This window comes from Physeter macrocephalus, chromosome 6, assembly GCF_002837175.3.
Source record: "Physeter macrocephalus isolate SW-GA chromosome 6, ASM283717v5, whole genome shotgun sequence".
Lineage (NCBI taxonomy): Eukaryota > Metazoa > Chordata > Mammalia > Artiodactyla > Physeteridae > Physeter > Physeter macrocephalus.
This window is the reverse complement of record NC_041219.1, coordinates 47,996,148-48,017,558: the sequence shown is the minus strand read 5'-3', so window position 1 is coordinate 48,017,558 and position 21,411 is coordinate 47,996,148.

The following is a 21,411-nucleotide window of genomic DNA, read 5'->3' as shown; positions in this document are numbered from 1 at the left end:
AAGTGATATAATACAGTATTTGTCTTTCTCTGTCTGACTTATTTCACTAAGCATAATACCCTCTAGGTCCATCCACATTGTTGCAAATGGCAGAATTTCATTCTTTTTTATGGCTGAGTAGTATTCCATTGCATATATGTACTACATCTTCTTTATCCATTCATCTGTTGATGGACACTTAGGTTGCTTCAATATCTTGGCAATTGTAAATAATGCTATGAACGTTGGGGTGCATGTATCTCTTCAAATTAGTGTTTTTGTTTCTTTCAGATATATATCCAGGAGTGGAATTGCTGGGTCATATGGGAGTTCTATTTTTAGTGTTTTAGAAACCTCCATACTGTTTTCCACAGTAGCTGCACCAATTTACATTCCCAGCAACAGTGTACGAGGGTTCCCTTTTCTCCACACCCTCTCCAGCATTTGCTATTTGTGTTCTTTTTGATGATAGGCATTCTGACAGGCGTGAGGTGATATCTCATTGTGGGTTTGATGTGCATTTCTGTGGTGATTAGTGATGTTGAGCATCTGTTCATGTATTTGTTGGCCATCTGCATTTCCTCTTTTGAAAAATATCTATTCAGATCTTCTGCCCGTTTTTTAATTGGGTTGTTTGGTTTTTTTTGATGTTGAGTTATATGAGTTTTTTATATATGTTGGATATTCACCCCTTCTCTTCATATTATTTGCAAATATTTTCTCCCATTCAGTAGGTTGTCTTTGCATTTTGTTGATGTTTCCTTTGCTGTGCAAAAGATTTTAAGTTTAATTAGGTCCTCCAGTTTAACGCTTTAGATAGAAACTGTTCTAAACTAGAAGATACACTTTTTTTTCATCCTTTAAAAAATGTGGTAAAATACACATAACATCAAATTTACCATTTTAACCATTTTTAAATGTATGATTCAGTCCCTTCACATTGTTGTGCAACCATCACCACCATCCATCTCCAGAACTTTTTCATCTCCTTAAGCTGAAACTCTGTCCCCATTAAACACTAACTCCTCACCCCCTCTCCCCCTGGCCCTTGGCGACTGCCATTCTACTTTCTGTCTCCATGAATGGGATTACTCTAGGGACCTCTTATAAGTGGAGTCGTACAATGTTTGTCTTCAGTGGCTGCTTATTTCACCGAGCATAGTATCCTCGAGGTTCATCCATGCTGTAGTGGGAGTCAAAGTGCCCTTCCTTTTAGAAGCCAAATAATATTCCATTGTATGTATAGACCACATTTTGTTTACCCACTCATCTGTTGATGGACACTTGGGTTGTTTCCACCTTTTGGCGATTGTAAATAATGCTGCTATGAACATGGGCGTACAAATAACTGAGTCCCTGCTTTCAATTCTTTTGGGTCTGTGCCCATAAGTGGCATTACTGGATTGTGTGGTGATTCTGTGTTTAATTTTTTGAGGAACCGCCATACTGTTTTCCATAGTGGTTCCACCATTTGACATTCCCATACTTTCTTTCATTCTTAAACAGAGGGTCCTGGGTAGGATTCCACTTCTGGTCAGCACCCTGGAGTCCTGGTCATGCATCTGCCTTGGGGCCAGGCTGGTTGGATTCTCTGCACGAGGGTCCTGGGCTGCTGTGCAGTAAGATTTTTTTTAAACAGTAGAGCACCTGTTTCTTTTGTTGTCATTTACAAGTCAAAGAATTTTAACTTTAGAAGGAATCTTAGAAATAAATCTTGTCTAATAGCTCCCCCTTCTATTGATTAGGGAACTGAGGTCAGAGCAGCTAAGTGGGCTGCCAGGACACGTGGCGAGTTGCTATGGGATGGGCGTCTTCACCATTCTCCCCGCCCTCTTGGGTCGCTGTCACGAGCTGGGTTTGAGCAGCTTCTCTCCTTACGATAACGCTGTGTGAGCTGGTCCCTGCTGCTTCCCCAGCCCCACCCCCCAGCTTCTCCTCCTTCCCTGGGCCCTTGGGTGCCGATCTCTACAGACTTCATCAAAGCAGCTCTCTTTCCACTGTGTTTCCACTTTGGTTGGGCCAATGGGAGGTACTGGGAGGAGAGAGAGGTCTGGGTATTTATTCCCCGGCTCCTTCCCTGTTAGCGTTGCTAGATAAAATACAGGATGCCCGGTTAGTTTTGAATTTTAGATAAACAAAAACATTTTTAGTATCAGTATATCCCATGCAATCTTTGGGATGTACTTATACAAAAAGTTATTCATTAATCTGAAATTCAAATTTATCTGGGCATCCTGTATCTTCATTTGCTAAATCTGGCCACCCTGTGAGCCCCTGTGGGTTTGCAGAGGGCGAGCCTGGTGGCTTTCCTCTGCCAGAGACTCCAGCTCCTGGGGCACCCCCTTCTCCCTGCCACAGATCCTGGGGTTCCAGTTCCTGCTCCCTTCACTCCTGTTGGGGGGTGGCAATGACATCCCACTCTGGCTGGTCCCAGGTACTTTCCTGGCCCTTGCTGGGTTTTCTTAGCCCTGCCCACACCTTCACATAAAATCTCTTCATTAAATTCTCCTCCATCAGCCAGTGAGGGTTGAGCTTTGACCAACGTTAATAGGTGAGGAGAGCTGTGTAAGCAGCGGCCGTGAGGGGGCATTCAGAGTGCCCCCCACGGCGGAGGTGCAGGTGCCTTCATTACGGCCACTGTGGGGCCGGGAAGCTTTCCTCTGCAGCCATGTCTTTAGCCTCAGTTTCTTCATCCCTAAAATGGTGCGCGTGTGTGTGCAGTGGTGGGGAGGTGGGCGTGAGATTCTCCCCGCCTCTGCAGTGGGGTTTTTGTGAGGATCAAATGTGTTACTTCATGTGAAAATACTTTGTAAGATTAGTAAAATGTCAAGAATAGTTATTATGGAGCAGGAAGATATTTCTGTCCATCATAAGCCCCTCTTCCTGACCTCGGGGACAGAGCGGAACGCCCCCATCCTCGCGCCTCACCTCCAGAAGACAGTGGTCATCCATAGGTTGGGGCGGACCTGGTCCCCGGAAGGAGAGGGATTGGGCAGAGTCTGTTCTGGGCCGGGGGCCTCTGAGATGCCCTTCTCTTACCTCCCCCTTCTCCCCTTCCAGGAACCTCTCCTTTTCTCTCCCAAGCCCTGTTATCAAAACCTGGCCACGAAACACCGTCTTCTTTGCTCCAGCCTCTCCTGGGCCGACGTGCCAGAGCCTGATGGCGGAATAAAAAGCTTTGGCATCTCACGCAAATGGCAGAGCCCCGGCCACCCCATGGGCTGTCTCAGGAGGCGCTCAGCAAGGCCTGGGTGACCGTTTAGTGATGAACGATTCATCACACATGGGGAGGGTGGGCTCTGTGAGCCCCTGAGTCCCATCCAACCTGTGACTCCTGGCACTGCTTGGGGCAGAAACCTATCTGCTTCTCATAACCTTCTCATAACGAGGACTTAGAATTTTCCGAGCTGGATAATCTTGGTTCTAAAACAAGAAGTGAACGTTCTAGTAATAGAACATATGCATCGAGTGTGTGTGTGTGTGTGTGTGTAGGCGCAAAAGAGCGTGGGGGAGAGTGGATGGGCATATTCTCTTGATGAAATAATCCGAGCTGGATAATCTTGGTTCTAAAACAAGAAGTGAACGTTCTAGTAATAGAACATATGCATCGAGTGTGTGTGTGTGTGTGTGTGTGTGTGTAAAGGCACTAAAGAGCGTGGGGCAGAGTAGATGGACATTTTCTTTGGATGAAATAATGAAGGCTCACTGATGATTCTTCAGTGAGACTATTATTCATGGGTCGTTGTGAATAAATGTTTACAGGTTTCTTTTCAGAGTTTGGATTCAGTCATTCTGAGAAAATCCTTTTGTCATCTCACAAAGCCTAGGATTAAAGACTCCATCCACATATTATTTTCTACATATGGCTGGACAGGATTATCGTGCCGAAAGGGGGTAGGCCAAGTAAACATCACTTTCTCTAGAATGCTGCCGTGATGGGGGAAGTATGTGTCCAGGCTGCTGGTGTTGGTCCGTGGGGCCTTGGGCTGCTGGTTTTACTCTGATCTCTGGTACTTAGCAGAGAGAACAGATGGATTTTCAAATCCATCTCCTGCTCCCGTTCTCACTACTAAACTTCAAATAATCTTAATCCCTATTATTGGATTAAGGCAACCTGGGATTTCTAGAGGCCCTTGGTGCCTACCAGAAGCAAAAGTAAATCCTCTGTGGAGGAATATATCATTTTAGCCCTCAAATTATTTCTATAATTTTTTCATATAGAATGATTGAGTCTGACACTCAATCAAAAATAACAGAGCATCAAGGAAATAAGACCATATGATCAAAACCCAGGAGAAACAATAAGCAGTAAAAGCAGATTCACAAAGGTTCCAGCTAATGGAGAGAACAGACATCAACTTTTAAAATAACCATATTTTTAATATGTTTGAAGACTTAAGAAAAATGAGTGTTATGGCAGATCACTAGAAACTATAAAAAAGAACCAAATTGAAATTCTGTGCCTGACAAGAGACCAAATTCTGTATTGTCTATACAATCGCCAGAATTAAAAATAAAAGTGTTTAACAGCAGAATGGACATTGCTAAAGAGAGAGTTGGTGAATTGAAAAAAGTCGCAAGAAAATATCCAGAATAAAGGATGGAGAGTCAAAAGAATGAGATATATATAACAAAAAGAATTTCTACAGCAGGAAGAAAACCATATCCAGGCGTATCATAAGAAAAATTCAGAACACCAAGGATTCCTCAAAGAGAAGTAACAACAACTGACTTCTCAACAGAAACAATGAAAACCAGGAGACAATAGGATTTATTTCTAAGGTGCTAAAAGAAAATAAATGCTAGTCTAAAATTTAATATCATTGAAAATATCCTTCAAGAGTGATGGTGAAATAAAGACATTTTCAGACATACAAAAACTGAGATAATCTGTCAGCAGCAAATATTAAAGAAAATACTAAAAGTATTATTTGAGCAGAGAGAAGGTCAGAGATGTAGAAAGGAATGAAAACAGAAAATTTGTAGATAAATCTAATGCAATAAAAATATCATAGTATTTGGGATTGGGAGAATGAAATTGAAGTGTTCTGACACCCTTGTATTGCCTGGGAAGTGGCAAACATACCAGTTTATGCTAGGCTTCAATACATCAATAATGTATGCAGTAATCTCTAGAGTAATCACTAAAAGAATAGGAAAAATGGTATCAGTAACAAGCTAATTGGGGAAGTTGGGATAATAAAATATTCAACTAATAGAAAAGAAGTCAAGAAGGGAGAGAAAAAGGATATAAAAGGATGGTAAAATTAGAGAAAATAGTAAGATGGTAGATTTAAATCTAAATATATCAGTAAATACACTAAATGTAAATGGACTAGATGCTCCAATTAAAAGCAAAAACTGTCAACCTGAATAAGAAAATAAAACCCAACTATATGTTGCTTTCAAGAATCATTAAAAAAGAGCAGAATATGCAAAGTTTGAAAGTAAAAGGATGGAAAAAGGTGTACCAGTAAACTCTAACCCAAAGAAAACTGATATAAGTATCCTAATATCAGACAAAGACATTAAGGCAAGCTGCATTACCATAAACAAAGAGGGACACTTCATAATGATAAAAAGATTTAACTTACCAAGAAGATACAACAATTCTACATTTGTATACATCTAATAAAATGGTCTCAAAATATATAAAGCAAAAATCAACAGAAATACAAAGAGAAATAAACAAATTCATAATCAAAGCAACAATATTTTAACACATTTCTCTAAGTAACTGACAGAACAAACATACCCCCCAAAATCAGTAAGTGTACAATAAATTGAACAACATGATTGTGTTAGGGTTCTACAGAGAAATAGAACCAATAGGATATCTCTCTCTTGCTCTCTCTCTGTCTCTCTGAAAAAGATTTATTTTAATGAATTGGCTAATGTGGTTATGGAGGCTGACAAGTCAAAAATTTGAAGGATAGGTTGTCAGGATGGAGACTCAGGGAGGGGCTGGTGTTGCAGTTTAAGTTTAAAATCCATCTGCTGGCAGAATTCCCTCTTGCTCAGGGAGGTCATTCTTTTGTTCTGTTCAAGCCTTCAACTGATTGGATGAGGCCCACTACACTATGGAGAGCAATCTGCTTTGCTCAAAGTCCACTGATTTAAATGTTAATCTCACCCCAAAACACCCTCACATATAGGATAATATTTGACCAAATATCTGGGCACTGTGGCCCAGCCAAGTTGGCACATTAACATTACAGTAATTAAAAAACTTGATTTAATTGATATATATCAAATTCTGTACCAAATAATTACAGAATACACATTTTTTTCAAGCACACATAGGAGCACTTCTAAAAGTAGACAACGTGCTGGTCCATAAAATAAGTCTCAACAAATGTCTAAGGATTGAATTCATACAGAATGTGTTCTTTGATAATGAGACAATTAAGAGGGAAGTCAATAACATAAAGGTAACTAAAAGATCTCTACTTATTTTGAAATTAAGATCTACATTTCTAAATGACCCATGAGCCAAAGAAGAAAGAGTGATGGAAATGTGAATTTGAATGGAGTGATATTGAAATGATATTTTGACCTGAATATTTTGAATTGAATGATACTGAAGACAATATTATCAAATTTGTGGGATGCAGCTAAAGCTATGCTCCGAGGGAAATTTATAACCTCAAATGCATATCTTAGAAAAGAAGAAAGGCTGAAAAGCAATGAGATAAGCTATGTTATCAAGAAACTAGAAAAAAAAAAGAACAAATTAATCTGCCCTCCCCCCATTGAAGGAAGGGAAAAATAAAGATGAGAGTAGAAAGTAACAAAATAGAAAATAAACACATATTAGTGATGGCCAACGAAGCCAAAGGTGCACCTTGGAAAAGACCAATGATGTTGATGAACCCCTGTTGATATTGAAAATGGAAAAAGGAGAAAGGGCACAAATCCCTAATGTCAGGGATGAAAACGGGATCATAGAGGATATTATGAACAAAATGCCAATTAATTAGGAAAAAAATAGAAAAATTCCTAGAAATATACAACTTATCAAAATTGACAGGAGAAGAAATAGAAAACATGAATAATCCTTTAAATAATTTGTAATTAAAGTCCTCTCGATAAAGAAACTATTATGCCCAGAGAGCCTTCGTAACCAAAAGAAGAAATAAAGCCAGTATTTCACCAATGTCTTTCTGAGTGCGTCACACCCTGTTTGAACCATTCATTAGTGATTAGAATCAAATACATGTTCCTTAGCTTGGTGTACAAAGCTTCCGATTTGACTCCTTCTTATCTCATCCCCATCCCTCCCGTATAAGCCATTTGCCCCCTTCCCCCAGCCTAGCAAAACAATTTGCACCTCCCTGAACTCACCATGCTGTTTCTTGCCTCTGGGACTTTATAGTCACTTATTTAACATATTTATGAGACCTAATCTGTGCTAGGCACTGTGCTAGGATTTCAGGATCCCAGGAGGCCATCCTGGAAGAAGCTGTGGCTCTCATTGCTTGGGGCACTTTACCCCCCTCTTTACCCAGCTCCTGCCTCCTCTTCCCTCCGCTCAAGTTCCATTGTTGTCCTTAGACTCTGTGTGGTGGCCAAGCGTTGCAGGTCTGCCTCTCCAGCTCTGTGTTACCCACATGTCAGCAATGTCTGAGTACCTTCAATGCCTGGTACACAGTAGGCGTTTACTTGTTGACTGAATGAGAAGGAAGCAAGCATACAGTATTAGCACTTGCAGGGATCCAATGGGTCCTCTAGACCAGCTCTCCTGCTGTCTGGGAAAGGAAGCAGTTTCAGAGTTAGGGACTGGTCCAAGGTCACCAGTGGGTTAGAGGCAAAGGCAGAGGCAGGACAGAACCAGTGCTGCCCTGTCTACACAGCTTTGTCTCTAGATCTGTTTGTTGGTGTGGTTTTCCTTGCCACCAGCTTGCTTTTTGCTGACTCAGACTTTGTGCCTGGCCCAGACTCTACCTCTAGGCCTCTACACCAACGGTCCCACAAAATCATTGGCAGCAAGTAAGATCCAGTTTTAGGATAAATTAAAATGAAATAATCCATCTGCAATGGCTAGCAGAATCAAGAGGTGTTTTTGTTTGGATTAAGGTGATTTTAATTAGCAGCCATAGATTTTACTGGAAATGGACTTTAGTTTTATTGATTAGGACCCAAGTTTTGCAGGGCAGTGCATTTTGATGCAAACTAAAAAAAAAAATCGATGCATAAATTATTACAGAAAGTATGAATTTCACATATTTCTTCAATGGAGGGATGTGTGTGTGTGTGCATATGCTTGACCACTGGAACCAAAGAGGTTACTATATCCATAGAAAGAACCAGTAGGAAAATCACTTACTTACTTGGGCACTCTTTCCACTTTTGCTTTTCTATTGTTTCCACTTTTGTTGTGAGTGATAAGCTTTTGTTAACTTGTTTGCAAGGTCAAACCTACGAAAACCCAATGGGGCAGAAGTCCCTAAGAGAGCTGCCCATTCTGGAAATGCAAACAGTTCTCAGGGAGAGGAGAGTGCAAACAAATTATTCAAGTTGACAGATGAAATATAAAAATTCTGACCATCAGACTTGCTAGTTAGTCCTCTCTGCTTGCCTTTAGCCTTAATGTGTTGAGGGGGGAGGGCAGGAGAGGTTTTGTCCTCTGTAAGTAAATTTTGGCCGAAACAGGTCAGAAAGATTTGTACAGCTGGGCTGAACCCTCCATACCTGCACGTCCTGCGGAAATGTAACATGAGCCCTGTGGGCCATCTAAAACTCTCTGGGAGCCACATCAAGAAAGGAACAATCCGGTTAAAATAATGTTAACCTTTATCTTTTTTTTTTTTTTTTTTTTTTTTTGGCTACCCCATGAGGCATGCGGGACCTTAGCTCCTGGACCAGGGATCAAATCCTTGCACTCTGCAGTGGAAGCGTGGAGTCTTAACCACTGGACCACCAGGGAAGTCCCAATCTTTATCTTATTTAACCCAGTACATCCAAAATATTATCCATTCAACGTGTAATCCACATAGAAATTCTAAATGAGGTATTTGACATGCTTTTTGTCATACTTGCTGAGTCCTGCAATGCAGCAGTGACAGGTGACAAAGTCCTGCAAAGTAGCAGTGACAGAAGTGAAGGTCCACTCACTGACATGGAAGTCCATCCCCAGCTCAGACTCTGCACACACCTGTCCCCAGGGAGCCAGCATAACAAGCCTCGTGGGTGGCTCGGAGGTGTGGCTGGGCGATCGGGCAGTGCTGCAGGCTCCGCTCGGACCTGGGGACCTGTGTCCCTGAATTCCTGTCTTGTTCACTTAACCAGTATTTGTTGACCACCGTCAATGCAAAACACTTCGTGAGCCACATTCAGTGTATCAGTATTCCTCTGCACTGTCTCCTTTCCTTATTAAATGCTCAGAGCCTCCAGCCTTGTCTCTTCCCCTCTCCTGTCAGTGCTAAGAGAGTCCCAGTATGTAGCTTTTTTTTTTTTGTATTTTTTTCATTGAAGTATAGTTGATTTACAATGTTGTGTTCATTTCTGCTGTACAGCAAAGTAATTCAGTTGCACGTATCTATACATTCTTTTTAAAATATTCTTTTCCATTATGGTTTATCACAGGATATTTGAATATAGCTCCCTGTGCTCTACAGCAGGACCTTGTTGTCCATCCGTTCTATATATAATAGTTTGCATCTGCTAATCCCAAACTCCCACTCCAGCCCTCCCCCAAGCCCCACCCCCTTGGCAACCACAAGTCTGTTCTCTATGTCTGTGAGTCTGTTTCTATTTTGTAGACAGGTTCATTTGTGTGGTATTTTAGATTCCACATGGAAGTGACATCATATGGTATTTGTCTTTCTCTTTCTGACTTCACTTAGTGTGATAATCTCTAGTTGCAGCCATGTTGCTGCAAATGGCATTATTTCATTCTTTTTCATGGCTGAGTAGTATTCCCTTGTATATATGTATCACATCTTCTTTATTCATTCATCTGTTGATGGACATTTAGGTTGTTTCCATGTCTTGGCTATTGTGAATAGTGCTGCTGTGAACATAGGGGCGCATGTATCTTTTTGAATTATAGTTTTGTCTGGATATATGCCCAGGAGTGGGATTGCTGGATCATATGGTAATTCTATTTTTAGTTTTCTGAGAACCTCCTTACTGTTTTCTATAGTGGCTGCACCAACTTACATTCCCACCAACGGTGTAGGAGGGTTCCCTGGCCCAGCGGCCATGGCCCACGGGCCCAGCCGCTCCGCGGCACGCGGGATCCCCCCAGACCGGGGCGCGAACTCGGCCCCCCTGCATCGGCAGGCGGACGCGCAACCACTGCGCCACCAGGGAAGCCCTACTTGTAGCCTTTTTGATGATGGCCGTTCTGATCGGTGTGAGGTGGTACCTCATCTGTACGCAGCTTTGAAACAAACTCTCCTAACTGCTGGAGAGAGACCTCAGCCAGATGAGGAGAAAGGGGGCCCTCTTTTACAGCCGCAGCGAAGCAGATATTATTCTGCATCATAAGCCGTCTGTGCAAATATTTCCAAGAGAGGAATCTTCAGAGGTTGTCTCTGTATCCTGGGAAAGTTACCTTCAGCCTCTAAAAAGTTCAAGTCTGGTTGGTTATCTTACTCAAGAAGTTGCGACCTTGGGTAACACTGCACACGTTCAAACCTTTGTTTCCCGAATCGTGTGAGTATTCGGCTGGTTTGTCGGCCCCGCCTGCAGTCCATCTGCTTGAGGGGACTTCCTCAATTGTGACTCCTCTTTAAGGCAGAAGGGCATTTCCCTCTTCTCCTCCACGGAAGGGGCTTGAAGAAAGAAAAACAGAGACAAGGTTCTGGGGCAGAGCTCTCAACCTGGGGCCATTCTGGCCCCCAGGGGACATGTACAGTGTCTGGACACATCTTTGGTTGTCACAACTGGGCAGAGGGTGCTACAGGCACATAGTGGGTGACACCAGGGATTCTGCTCCATGACCCACAGTGCACTGGACAGCCCCCCACAGAGAGCAGTCGATGTCAACAGGGCGAAGGGGGCCGAAAGCCTGGGTCGGATCGCGGCCCTGCCTCTCGCTAGATCTGGAACGGTGGGCAATTCACCTAACACCTCTCTGTGCCTCATTTGTGAAGTGGGGATAATGACGGTGTCATCCTCACTGAGTTCATTTGAGGATTTTTTTTTATTGAAGTAGAGTTGATTTACAATGTTGTGTTAATTTCTGCTGTACAGCAAAGTGATACATATCTATACATTCTTTTTTAATATAGTCTTTTTCATTATGGTTTATCATAGGATACTGCATATAGTTCTGTGTGCTATACAGTAGGACCTTGTTGTTCATCCGTTCTACGTGTAATAGTTTGCATCTGCTAGTCCCAAACTCCCAATCCTTCCCTCCCCCACCCCCCCGCCTTGGCAACCACAAGTCTGTTCTCTATGTCTGTGAGTCTGTTTCTGTTTCATAGATAAGTTCAATTTATGTCATATTTTAGATTCCACATGTAAGTGATAGCATATGCATTTGTCTTTCTCTGTCTGACTTACTTCATTTAGTATGATAATCTCTAGGTCCGTCCATGTTGCTGCAAATGGCATTATTTCGTTCTTTGTTTTTTTTTTAGCTGAGTAGTGTTCCGTCTGAGGATTAAAATGAGTAAATATATATAAAGTGCTAGAGCATGCCTGGTGCATAATAAGTGCTTTTAAATACCAATTAATATGTCTCAGCCAAATTAACAGCATCTCCTTAGAGACAGCTTCTGTTCCAGGTGGAGAGGGGGCCACACAACATCAAACCGAACTGACTCCCAGGGCCTGAGGGCCGCGGCGGGGGCCGCTTGAGGCAGCTGGTATCGGTTCCTCATCCTCATCGTCCTCCCTGGAGGGCGCTCTTTCCAGGGCTCTTGTCTTCCCGAACGACTCCACAGCCACCCAGGCGCCCTAGCCTGAAGGTTCCCAACACCCCTCCCTTACCTGCTCTCTGGCCAGTCTGTCCCCAGCTCTGTGACAACGTGGTGTCCTTCACCTCTCCCCATCCTTCCCTCTGACCTTTAGAGTCTTAGTGTAAGGACCCCAACATCTGTAAGGACCCCAACATCTGTAAGGATCCCAACATCTGTAAGGTCCCCATCGAGTGTAAGGACCCCATCATCTGTAAGGCCCCCATCATCTGTAAGGACCTCATCAAGTCTTGCCTAGACTACTTCAACAGCCTCCTGGCTTGTCTGACCACCCAACCCTCTGCCAATCCATGTTCTGGAAGGAACTTTCTTTTTTTTTAAATTTTTATTTATTTAATTTATTTTTTTTTGGCCACGTTGGGTCTTTGTTGCTGCGCGCGGGCTTTCTCTAGTTGTGACAAGTTGGGGCTACTCTTCATTGCAGTGTGTGGGCTTCAGTAGTTGTGGCACATGGGCTCAGTAGTTGTGGCACGTGGGCTCTAGAGCGCAGGCTCAGTAGTTGTGGCGCGCGGGCTTAGTTGTTCCGTGGCATGTGGGATCTTCCTGGACCAGGGCTTGAACCTGTGTCTCCTGCATCGGCAGGCGGATTCTTAACCACTGCGCCACCAGGGAAGCCCTGGAAGGAACTTTCTTAACTGCGAATTCTCTTTATCTACAGGAAAAACAACTCCACACTCATCTGCAAGGCACAGGCAACCCTCCCGTGAGGCCCCTCTGCCTGTCCTGCCCTGGCCATGGCCAGACCTGGCTGCTCTCAGGGAGGGAGGACCAAGGCACGAGGGTGTTCTCAGGGGAGCTGAGTGCCTCAGTCAGCTCTGGCTAACAAATGACCCCGAAACTCAGGGGCTCAAAGCAGCCATTCCTTTTTCCTACACCTCAGCTGGGTGGTTCTTCCATTCTTGGAATCTACTCATGCGTCGGCGGCGTGCAGCCCCGGGGTGAGCAGGCAGCTTTGCTGACTTTGTCTGTCTCTCTCCCACCTCTCAGGCCTAGACTGGACTACTGGGCCAACGGTTCCACATGCTCTTCCGTCCCCAGCGGGCTGGCCCAGGCTTCCTCCCGGGAGTGTCAAGGTTCTACCACTTTCTCCCTGTCTGATTCTTTGCAAAGCTACCATTAAGAATTATAGACGCAAATACCGTGGGGCCCGGGAGTCAACTCTTAGAACAAAAGACGATCATCCTTTCTGGGAAGACGTGTTTGCAGCCACTGCTTACTCCTGACCGAGTCACTGGTGCCTTTATCGGGAGGCGGGAGAGCGTGGCTTACAGTGCCTGGGAGCTGGGCGTGTGCTTCTGCGTCTCAGCCTTCACCATTCACGGCTCTGTGCTCACCGCACCCCTTTGATGTGCCAGTGGGCTGGGAAGGGAGATCGGAGCCAACGTGACTAAGAATTTTAAAATTCCCTATGTGGCAATTACAGGGAATAAAGAGCAAGGCATAATTTCAAAACTTTTTTAAAGCATTGCTCTGGGTATCTCTATTTTCTTACCTCATTTTAAGAGCTGTAACTAGGTGCCAGGCAGGGCTGGGCTCTTTATAAACATGATTTTATTCACTCCTATACAATTTCGTGAGATGGACATTATTATTTACTCTGGGGCTCAGAGAGGTTATGAGACTTGCCCAAAATCACACAGCAAGAATGAGGTGAGCCTGGATTGGAACTCATGTCCAACCCCAAAGCCAAGTCCTTTGACCTCCATACAATTCCCCCACTGAATGCACTTTTGTCTCACACCGCGAGCTGGAAAGTATCCGTCTATTTGCTCAGAATAGGGCAAGTCCATGAGTCGGTTAATAGGACTGGGCGCCTACCACAGGGCCGGTCCGGCTTCAGACACTGGACAGAAGGCTCTTGGGACAGGACGTGCCCTCCAGAAGCCAACGTTCAACTTGGGGAAAGGAAATAAATACTTGGACAGACAAGATAAATGCAGACATAGATCTATGCCGTAAAAAAAAGGAAAGTAAGTCTTGGGACAGAGCACTCCTGGTGTGGGTCAGTGGCCTGGGGAGGCCTCTCAGAGGATCGATGTGTGAGCGGAGGGCTGAGTGATGACCTTGAGGCAGCCAGTCAACTGGAGCAGGGGTCCCCAACCCCCAGGCCATTGACCAGTACCGGTCCGCAGGGCCGCGCAGCAGGAGGTGAGCGACGGGCGAGCGAGCGAAGCTTTATCTGCCGCTCCCCATTGCTCCCCATTGCCGCCTGCAGCGTCCCCCCCATCCCGCCCCGTGAAAAAATTGTCCGCAGAAACCAGTCCCTGGTGCCAAAAAGGTTGGGGACCGTTGAGCTGGAGGACAGCGTTCCCAGCAGAAGAACGTGTGCAGAGCAGGCCCAGGCCCCTCTCCGTTTCCCTCCTACCTCCCAGCTCTTCCTCTTGGTCTTGTTTGCCAGCTCCCAGGCCTGCTCTGTCCCTGCTTTTCCCATCATTGTAAATGACACCACTGTCCATCCAGAAGCACAAGCCCAAACCAGTGGACCACCCTTGATTCCTCTTTTCCCCTCATCCCTGAAATAGAATCCACTGTGTCCTGCAGGTTCTGCCTCCACCTGATTCCTGACTCTGTCCTCTTCTCCCCAGCTCCCTGCCAGGTTCTTTGTTCAAACTACCACCATGTCTTGCCTGGGCCCTCAAGCCTGGGTCCCAAGGCCCCCAAGCGTGGGTTGTGCCCTCCGGGGTCCTCTTGGAAGCATTAAGGTGGTCGTATTACCCCTGCTTGACACCGTCCTGTTCCTCCCTCTGCAACTTAGCAACTTAGCAGAGAGTCCAAACTCCTACCCGTGCCCACGAAGCCTCAGTCCCTGCTCCTGGTGAGCTCTTGGAGCTCACCCCACGTCACCATTATCCTCGGCACCATGCTCCCTTGTCTCTGTCCTCTGTCTGTCCCTCAGACAGGCCACGCTGTCCCCTCCTCCCTGTCCTTTGCGCTTGCGGAGCCCTCCCCCCAGCATGCCGTTCCTCCAGGTCCTCAGCTCTTGTCTTGAAAGCTGCTTCCCAGAGGGGCTTCCTTGGCTCCCAAGCTAAACTCTGCCCCCCAGCAGGTGCACTCCCTCTCTCTCTCTCTCTAACTCTCACCTGTTTGATTCTCTTCCTGTCACCAGCTGATGTCTGTTGATTTCTTGTCAGGGCCCCCAGCTGCCCATTACACTCTAAGCCCCACAAGGGCAGGACCCCAGAAGGCACTGTTCCCGGACTCATCCCTGGCATTTACGGGCACTAACAATTATTTGTTAAAAGAAAAACTGATCAACCTCGGTTTTCACACCTGTAGAATGAGGAGTGTGTCTTATAAAATGCTGTCCAAACATGAGTTGATATGATTAAATACCCTGCCATATGTGAGATCATTCAATACTAAAAGAGAGGTACAGGTGGCCGTGTGGTCCAGTGGTTAAGATTCTGAGCCCAGAGAGGATGTGGAGAAAAGGAAACCCTTGTGTGCTGTTGGTGAGAATATAAATTGGTGCAGCCACAGTGGAAAACAGTATGAGAGTCCTCAAAAAATTAAAAACAGAACTACCATACAACCCAGCAATTCCACTTCTGGGTATTTTTTTAAAGAAAATGAAAACACTAATTCAAAAAGATGTATGCACCCTCATGTTCATTACAGTATTCTATACAACAGCCAAGATATGGAAGCAACCTAAGTGTCCATCAGTAGATGAATAGATAAAGAAAATGTGATATTCGTATCTATATTCCTCAGCCACAAGAAAGAATGAAATCTTGCCATCTGTGACAACATGGATGGACCTAGAGGGTACTATGCTAAGTGAAATAAGACAGAGAAAGAGAAATACTATATGATTTCACTTATATGTGGAATCTAAAAAGAAAACAAATGAACAAACATAACACAACAGAAACAGACTCATAGATACAGAGAACAAACTGGTGGTTGCCGGGGGGCGGGGGAAGGGGATGAAAAGAAAAAAAGGTAACTACAAGAGGTAATGAATGCTAATTAGCTTAATTCTCGTGATCATTTCACAATGTGTATTTACCTGAAACCATCAGGGTGTACACATTAAATGTATACCTTTTTTTTTTTGCAATTCCTCCTCAATAAAGCTGAAAAAAGATTAAAAGAAGATTCTGAGCCCAAGAGTTGCACAGACCTGGCTGAATCTTGGCTCCCCTCTCACAAGCGGTGTGACCTTGGACCAGCCATTTAACCATCATCCCGAGCCTCAGTTTCCTCAGCTAAAAAGTAGGGCCAACAGTTACCACCTCACAAGGTTATGGGGGTCACATGTGAGATGTGTGTAAAGCACTGTGCGTGGTCCTTAACACATAGTAAGTTCTTTTTTATTTTATTTTTTTAAAATTTGGCTGCACCACGTGGCTTGCAGGATCTTAGTTCCCCGACCAGAGATTGAACCTTGCCCTCAGCAGTGAAAGCGCAGAGTCCTAAGCACTGGACCCCAGGGAATTCCCCATAGTAAGTTCCTATATAAGACAGCTGTTGTTCTTTCATTATTATTGTTATGAGGAGGAGGAGGAGGATCAGGGTCTGGAAAGGGAGCAGAGCTAAGGAGGTCTTCATAGAGGAGGTGGCACGTGACCTTGACCTTAGATGATTTGATGGATCGGGAGGATATTATCAGAAAGATGAGCGGTCATGCTGCTATCAGTTGTCACTCACCCGCCGCCTGATGGCAAGATGCAGGGAGGTATCGTCACCATCCTAACAGGTAAATAAACAGTAAGTCGTCCAGTGGTAGGACGGGGACCAGTCCAGCGTTCATGCCCCTTCCATGTATGAAATGTTCCATTTGGCGGTTTGCCTCCTCTGCACAGGGGAAGCTCTCGGAAGACAAGGATGGGCTTGAGCTTTATTGTCCGGCCAGCAAAGACATGTGCTCAACACCCACCTACTGGGCTGACCTGGGCATGATTCCCTCAGCGCCTTCTTAGCTCTGGGGCCCTGCACGCGTCACAGATTTCTCTGAGGCTGGTTCTTCACTTATAAAATGGTCACAGTGATGTCTCCCTCCGAGAGTGGCTGTCAGAACACGGTCAGGTGAGGATTTTGAAGATCATAGTACAGCGCCTGGTTTGTGTGTGTGTGTATGTGTGTATGAGGGAGACAGGCAGACGGAGACAGAGAGAGACGGGGGCGGAGACTGAGTCTTTCCAGGTGGAAATGGGGGAGGGGTGAAGCTGGGAGCAGCGCCCGCAAAGGTGGGCAGGTGTGAGAGGGCAGCAGGTGTGCAGGGGGACCCAGTGTGGCTGGGACAGGGTGTGAGATGGGGAGGGCGTGGAGGTGAGGTTGGACAGACGGGCAAAGGCTGGGCTGTGGAGGGCTGGGTGCAGGGTTTGGACGTGGCCATCGAACTTTTTAAAAATCGAGGTATAACATACATGCTGGAAAGTACATAAAGTGCACCAATCTTGAATCTACAGGTCGATGAGTTTTCACCTACGTACACACCCTTCTAATCACCCTCATCCCCGGCCCCCAGAGAGATGGCTTGTCCCCTTCCTGGTCACCACGCCCCCCACCAAAGCGAGTCTCTGTTCTGACCAGCAGCCGTTGGTTCGTCTGACCCATTTTGTACTTTCTCTCAGTGGAATCATGCAGTCTGGTCTGTGCTCTTTCACGCTGGCTTCTTTCACTCAACACGACGTCTGTGAGATTCAGCCGGTCTCTCGCACGTAGCAGCAGATCATCCTTTTGTATTCCTGTGTAGTGTCCCATTGTACACGCGTGCTACACTTTATCCACTAACCGGTTGATGGGCACCTAGGTTGTTTCTCTTCTCGGCTCTTGTGGGTAAAGTGCTAGGAACGTACCTGCACGTGTGTTTTGGGGATGTAAGCGCTCACTTCTCTCAGGTGTAAACCTGAGTGGAGCCGAGGGTCCTGGGTGGGCCTGTGTTTGGCTTCAGAAGACACTTCCCAGTGGTTCTCCTAAGTGGAGGAACCACTTCACGCTGGCCCCAGCCGTGCGTGAGTTACGAGGGTCGGCTGGGGTGCTGAGCTGATTTGGGGACATACATGCTGTGGACCATTTAGAAGTGGAGAGAGGCAGCGGCGGCCTGCGTGGGCAACAGGCTTCAGGGTGGCTCCCCTCGCTTTGCTGACAGCCTCGGTGTGGGCTATGTTTGCAGGACACCTGAGACCTGTGGGTGCTTCTCATGCCCTGCTGCCCTGCCCTGACAGACGCCCAGTGTCGCCTGGGGAGATTCTGCCCCCACAGGTCTGGGGGAGCCCTGGGGTAACAGTTTGCTGCACAACCGCAGGGCTCAGACTCCTGCTGGAAAGCTCGCCGCCCACCCATCTCCATCCCCCGCGGAGAACCGGGATGTGTGGATTGGGCCAGAGCCCCCAAGGCTCTCCAGATCCAGGTGTGATGGGCATGGCGCGTGTGACGCCCCTCTGCAGGCCGGACTCTGGCCGGGGCCTCGACCACCCCTCCCTCCGTCTTCCCCTTTGGTCTCCACACTGCCCGGCTTATGTCTGCACCACCCGTCTCCCAGTCCCAGCCCCCCCCCCACCAGCCCAGCTGGTCCCTTTCGGATTCCTCCTCCTATTCTCCCAATAGGCAGCTGAGGCTTGGAGGCGTGGCTTCAAGTGCCCGCGTTCAGGGCTGGCCCGTGGCAGAGCCGGGGCTGGAGCCTCTGAGGCACAGCCGAGCCCTCCCGCTGCACCACCCTCAGGGCTTGTCCCTCCAGCTCCTTCCCTGGGGGACACACTGAGCGTCTTTGCTCCTTCAGGGAAGGTCAGGGGTGAGGCTTTTGCAGCTCAGATTCAGGGGTGTTGACTTGTGGGGAGGGGAGTGGGAGGGCCCCCTCCCAGCTTCACAGGCTTCTCTGCAGAGACTTTCCTCAGCAGGAAATCACCTCGCAATGATTAACACCCACTCATGTGAGAGAAGACAAATTAAACACCGCCGTGAGGCTCTAGTGTAGCTGGAGCCAAGTGACCTGTAGCGTGACAAGTGGGGCTGGAGCTGACCTTCTTCGAGATGGCTGAGGGGGCAGACGTATGACAGGAGGCTCCCTGGGGGCGTCTCCCAGCATCTGGTCCGGGGACGGAGATCATGGTACAGGAGGGACAGGAGGTCCAGGGTGAGGCAGGTTGCTCTCAAGGACCCTCTGTGGACTTGAACATCCAGACTGGGACCATCCCCAGGACTTGGAGTCCAACACCCTTTATCTGTCCATCCCAGGTGCCTGGGCTCCCAGCCCAGGTGACTTCCTGTGATGTCACAGAGAGGAAGGGTGAGCGGATGACACTCTTTGATGACCTGCTGAGGCCCGTTTCCAACTGCAAGCTCTTACGCATCATCGGTGTCCCCGTGGTCCATCCTCCCATCTGACAAGTGGCCCCATGGACCACCTCCCATCCCACAAGTGGCCCCGTGGACCAGCTCCCATCCCACAAGTGGCCCCGTGGACCACCTCCCATCCCACAAGTGTCCCCGTGGTCCACCCCCCTCTCCCAGCCACTGACACGTGGTCCATCCTTCTGTGTCACACAATGGTTCTGGGGTCCTATCCTCCAGTTCCACATCACATGGTGTGCAGACATAAAACACCCCAAGCAAGCAGTCACTTATGAAGGTCTGGGTTGAGGACCTGAGCGCTGCTCAGGGGGCTTGCTGCACTGGGCACAAGGCTCTGCTGGAGAATTGTTACTCCAGCTGTGGGCCTGGGGGCTGGGTCCCCAGATCAGAGACCAGTGCCTCGTCTGGCTCATTTTCTTGCATGTTGGGGTCCCTGGGGAGAATTCCACATCAGCTGCTTGATCTACATGGAGAACCAGCCTGCAAAGCTCACACGAACCATTCTCTTTTCCTGGGTGTCCTTTACTTAATGGTCCAGCTCAACCATCGAGCAAGGAGCAGCCCTGTGTGGGTTCTAGACCGAGGCAGACCTGCTTGGACTCTGGACGCTCCCCTCCCAGCTGGACCCCTGGGCAAGTTACTCAGTCTCTCCAGCCTCCTCCTCTCCCCTGAGTTGTCCCCTCGTAGGGCTGCCGTGAGCATGGAATGACGGGTCCGCATCGGATTTTCCATGCCTATTCATTTCTCCATACGTCTTGGCTCAGTTCTGGGTGCATCCTGTGCTTCTTGTGTGTGTGCCTTTGCTAACCCTCTTTCCTAAGGCTGGATTTGCTGTACTCCATCCTCTCCATCCAATCCTTCCAAAGCCTCTGCTTCCTGACCCTCCCGGGGGGAAGGGGGAGGTCCTCCCTGGGCTCCCTGCCTTCTGGAAGCCCCTCCCTGTGTCACATCAAATCTGTGACAATGTGGCCACGTCCCAGAGTGGACGTCCATTTTTCCCCATTCATTCATTCATTTGTTCATTCATTCATTTGCTCACTCATGCATTCATTCCCTCCCACCCCCACAGGGTAGCGCCATCCCCACCAACAGGCAATCATGCTCACGTGTTTAAGTCTTTGTGTTCTTGGGAAATGAGTATTGCAGCTTGTGAGCTCTTTTTTTTTTTTTTTTTTTTTGGTACACGGGCCTCTCACTGTTGTGGCCTCTCCCGTTGTGGAGCACAGGCTTCAGATGCACAGGCTCAGTGGCCATGGCTCACGGGCCCAGCTGCTCCACGGCATGTGGGATCCTCCCGGACCGGGGCACGAACCCGTGTCCCCTGCATCAGCAGGCGGACTCTCAACCACTGCGCTACCAGGGAAGCCCTGAGCTCGTATTTTTAACTTACGTCCATGATGTTTATATATCTCGTTCTCTTTCTCACTTTCTCCCCAACCCTGATGTTTCTTTACATCCACCCATGTACCTATGAATACATCTCATCTGGCTTCTTTCCAGATGCCAAATCATACCCAGGGTGTGTGTCCACCAGTATCCTCTCCCATACTGGGGTGGTCTGGACCTGTGGGAGAATTCCGGGGGCAGGTGTCCTCCTAGGGGACTTGCTGTGTCTCACACTTCTTTAGCCTGAGACACAGAGGTAGAAACCTTCCTGGGGGCTGTGCAGCCTACCTGCCCCAGCAGAGCTGTGACCTTCTGTCTTCATTCTGTCCGACCCACTTTATTTTCTGATTTCTGCCAGCGAAACTTCTTTGTTATTTTGCAATTTTTTTTTTTGATTGTCAAGGCTTTTGAGCATCTTTTCCTCTCCTTGACGTCTTGGCTTTCCTCCTCTATAAATTCATGCTGTTTTCTGTAGAGCTGCTGTCTTTTCTTTGTGAGCTATACATTTTATTTCAATTAAATTATTATTTTGAGCTTGTCATTTTCTTTTTATGTTCTGGCATCTGTACATTGTCCTTAGTCTCAAAAGCATCCATAGCCCATTAAAGCTCATAGGTCTTTTGGCACAGTGCATATTGCTACTAAAATATATATATATATATATATGTATATATTTTGTGTGTGTGTGTGTGTGTGGTATACGCGGGCCTCTCACTATCGCGGCCTCTCCCGTTGCGGAGCACAGGCTCCGGACGCGCAGGCTCAGTGGCCACGGCTCACGGGCCCAGCCGCTCCGCGGCACGTGGGATCCTCCCGG